This window comes from Apodemus sylvaticus, chromosome 12 (genome assembly GCF_947179515.1).
Source record: "Apodemus sylvaticus chromosome 12, mApoSyl1.1, whole genome shotgun sequence".
Lineage (NCBI taxonomy): Eukaryota > Metazoa > Chordata > Mammalia > Rodentia > Muridae > Apodemus > Apodemus sylvaticus.
In genome coordinates, this window is record NC_067483.1 from 70,187,835 (window position 1) to 70,192,338 (window position 4,504).

A 4,504-nucleotide genomic window follows, 5' to 3' on the forward strand; every position below is an offset into this window, starting at 1 on the left:
ACCAATTTCTCTAATGAATATCAATGCAAAAATTCAACCAAATTCAAGAACACATCAAAACGATCATTCACCATGATCAAGTAGGCTTCATCCCAGGGATGTAGGAATGGTTCAATATACAGAAATCCATCAATGGAATCCACTACATAAACAAACTCAAAGAAAAAAGCCACATGGTTATCTCATTAGATGCCGAAAAAGCCTTTGACAAAATTCAGCATCCTTTCATGCTAAAAGTCTTGAAAAGAACAGGAATTCAAGGCCCATACCTAAACATAGTAAAAGCAATATACAGCAAACCGGTAGCCAACATCAAACTAAATGGAGAGAAACTTGAAGCAATCCCACTAAAATCAGGGACTAGACAAGGCTGCCCCCTCTCTCCATATCTTTTCAATATAGTACTTGAAGTTCTAGCTAGAGCAATTAGACAACACAAGGAGGTCAAAGGAATACAAATTGGAAAGGAAGAAGTCAAACTATCACTATTCGCAGATGATATGATAGTACACTTAAGTGACCCAAAAAACTCCACCAGAGAACTCCTACAGTTGATAAACAACTTCAGCAAAGTGGCTGGTTATAAAATCAACTCAATCAAACCAGTAGCCTTCCTATACTCAAAGGATAAACAGGCTGAGAAAGAAATTAGAGAAATGACACCCTTCACAATAGCCACAAACAATATAAAGTATCTTGGTCTGACTCTAATCAAACAATTGAAAGATCTGTATGACAAAAACTTCAGGTCTCTGAAGAAGGAAATTGAAGAAGACCTCAGAAAATGGAAAAATCTTCCATGCTCGTGGATTAGCAAGATTAATATAGTAAAATGGCCATCTAGCTAAAAGCAATATACAGATTCAATGTAATCCCCATCAAAATCCCAACTCAGTTCTTTATAGAGTTAGAAAGAGCAATTATCAACTTCATCTGGAATAACAAAAAACCCAGAATAGCTAAAATTATTCTCAACAGTAAAAGAACTTCTGGGGAAATCAGTAGTCCAGACCTCAAGCAGTTCTACAGAGCAATAGTGTTAAAAACCGCATGGTATTTATACAATGACAGGCAGGTAGATCAATGGAATAGAATTGAAGACCCAGAAATGAACCCACACAACCATGGTCACTTGATCTTCAACAAAGGAGCTAAAAACATGCAGTGGAAAAAATAGGGAAATGCAAATCAAAACAACCCTGAGATTTCACCTCACACCAGTCAGAATGGCTAAGGTCAAAAACTCAGGAGACAGCAGGTGTTGGCGAGGATGTGGAGAAAGAGGAACACTCCTCCACTGCTGGTGGGATTGCAAGATGGTGCAACCACTTTGGAAATCAGTCTGGCGGTTCCTCAGAAAACTGGGCATGTCACTTCTTGAGGACCCTGTTATACCACTACTGGGCATATATCCAGAGGATTCTTCAGCATGCAATAAGGACACATGCTCCACTATGTTCATAGTAGCCCTATTTGTAGTAGCCAGAAGCTGGAAAGAACCTAGGTGTCCTTCAACGGAGGAATGGATACAAAAAATGTGGTATATTTACACAATGGAGTACTATTCAGCCATTAGAAACAATGAATTCATGAAGTTCTTAGGCAAATGGATGGAGCTGGAGAACATCATACTAAGTGAGGTAACCCAGTCTCAAAAGATCAATCATGGTATGCACTCACTGATAAGTAGATATTAGCCTAGAAACTTTGAATACCCAGGACATAACCCACAAATTAAATGATGTCCAAAAAGAATGGAGGAGTGGCCCCTGGTTCTGGAAAGACTCAGTGCAAGAGTATAGGGGAATTCCAGAACAGGGAAGTGGGAAGAGGTGGATGGAAGAATAGGGGGACGGAAGAAGGCTTATGGGATTTTCGGGGAGTGGGGACCCAGAAAAGGGGAAATCATTTGCAATGTAAATAAAAAATATATCAATAAAAAAATTAAAAAAATAAAAAAGTATATTCAGAATTATAAACTATAATGAAATAAATAATCACACAAGCAAAAAAAGAAAAAAGAAAAAAGATAGCCCTTTTAACAAATCGTGCTGGTTCAACTGGAGGTCAGCATGCAGAAGAATGCAAATCGATCCATTCTTATCACCTTGTACTAAGCTCAACTCCAAGTGGATCAAGGACCTCCACATAAAACCAGACACACTGAAACTAATAGAAAAGAAACTGGGGAAGATCTTGAAGACATGGGCACAGGGGAAAAGTTCCTGAACAGAACACCAATAGCTCATGTTCTAAGATCAAGAATTAACAAAGGGGACCTCAAAATTACAAAGTTTCTATAAGGCAATGGACATTGTCAAAAGGACAAATCGGCAACCAATAAATGGGAAAAGATCTTCACCAACCCTACATCTAACAGAGGGCTAATATCCAATATATGCAAAGAACTCAAGAAGATAGACTCCAGAGAGCCAAATCATCCTATTAAAAATGGGGTACAGAGCTAAACAAAGAATTTTTACCTGAAGAATTTCAAATGGCTGAGAAGCACCTTATGAAATGTTCAATATCATTAATCATTAGGGAAATGCAAATCAAAACAACTCTGAGATTTCACCTTACACCAGTCAGAATGGCTAAGATTAAAAACTCAGGAGACAGCAGGTATTGACGAGGATGTGGAGAAAGAGGAACACTCCTCCACTTCTGGTGGGAATGCAAGTTGGTACAATCACTCATGGAAATCATGACACTTCCGGAGGACCCTGTTATACCACTCCTGGGCATATACCCAGAGGATTCCCTGGCATGCGATAAGGACACATGCTCCACTATGTTCATAGCAGCCTTATTTATTATAGCCAAAAGCTGGAAAGAACCCAGATGTCCCTCAATGGAGGAATGGATACAGAAAATGTAGTATATTTACACAATGGAATGCTACTCAGCAATTAAAAACAACGAATTCATGAAATTTTTAGGCAAATGGTTGGAACTGGAAAATGTCATCCTAAGTGAGGTAACCCAATCACAAAAGAATACACATGGAATGCAGTCACTGATAAGTGGATATTAGCCCAGAAGCTCTGAATACTCAAGACACAATTAACATAATCAAATGATTCCCAAGAAGAAGGAAGGAGAGGGCCCTGGTTCCGGAAAGGCTTGATGCAGCATTGTAGTGGATTACCAGGACAGAGAAATGGGAAGGGGGTGATTGGGGAGTGGGCGGAGGGAAGAGGGATTATGAGACTTATGGGAAGGGCAGAACCTGGAAAGGGGAAATCATTTGGAATGTAAACAGAGAATATAGAAAAAAAATAAAAGAACTTTGAGATGATTTAGTCATCTGAGTTTGAGGCCATGCTGGCCTATATCACACATTTTCAAACAGCCAGGGCTACATTGTGAGAGTCTGTCTCAAGAGGGTGGCAGATCTGGGGACAGAACTCAGGTACTCATGCTTGCAAGGCAAATGGCTTACCAACTGACCTGTCTCCCCAGCCCTGTGACCTTTTGTATAAGGGACAAGCGACCCCAGATTATTGTATTAGAAGAGGTGGATGGTGGCCAGTGTCCCACAGATAGAGCCTGAGATTTGTTATACATGGGAGGGGAAGCTAATGCAATGATTTAAGCAGGGAAACATATGCCTTTGGTGGCTGAAAGGAGTATGGGTTGAGCTCAAGTGGGAGCTGTGCGGAGAGCTTGAACTAGATGCAGGGTGGGGGTGTGGATGCAGAAAGGACTAAGGATGTATTTTGTTTTGTCTTGAGAAGCTCAACAAGTAAGATGACAGTAGCTCTGTGAGCTCCTGGGAGAACAGGGATGACCACTTCCTGAGTAGCCCCTTCTTTAGGTTGAACTCCTAGGACATTTCTGATGGTCAGATTTTCTTTTTCATTTTTGTTGATTATAATTACATAATTTCTCCTATCAACTTTCTTCCTTCAACCTACCTCCCATCCATGTATCCCTTCCTTCCTTCCTTCCTTCCTTCCTTCCTTCCTTCCTTCCTTCCTTCCTTCCTTCCTTCCTTCCTTTTTCTTTCTTCCTTCCTCTTTCTTTCTTCCCTCCCTCCTTCCCTCCTTCCATCCCTCCCTCTCTCCTTCTTTCCTTCCTTCCTTCTTTCCTTCCTTCCTTCCTTCCTTCCTTCCTTCCTTCCTTCCTTCCTTCCTTCCTTCCTTCCTTCCTTCCTTCCTTCCTTCCTTATTCATGGCCTCTGTTTTTCACTAATTGTTGGTACATGCATATATGACCATGTATATACCAATATGTTCCTAAACATAACCTGCTCAGTCTGTATTAATGTTACTCATATATATGCTTTCAGGACTTTTGAAGGGACAGTTTCACTGGGAGCTCTGAACAAAGGCTTTCTGCTTTTCAGGCTCCTCCTGATGTTCTTTAGAGCAAGGGATATACTGTTGCCTCCCATTCCAGGTCACTGTCTACTGTTACATTCTATTTTATCAGTGTTGTTAGAATGTTTCTTAGAACAGGCAGTGATGTTCAGAGTGTGGGCTGGGAATGACAGAGTGCT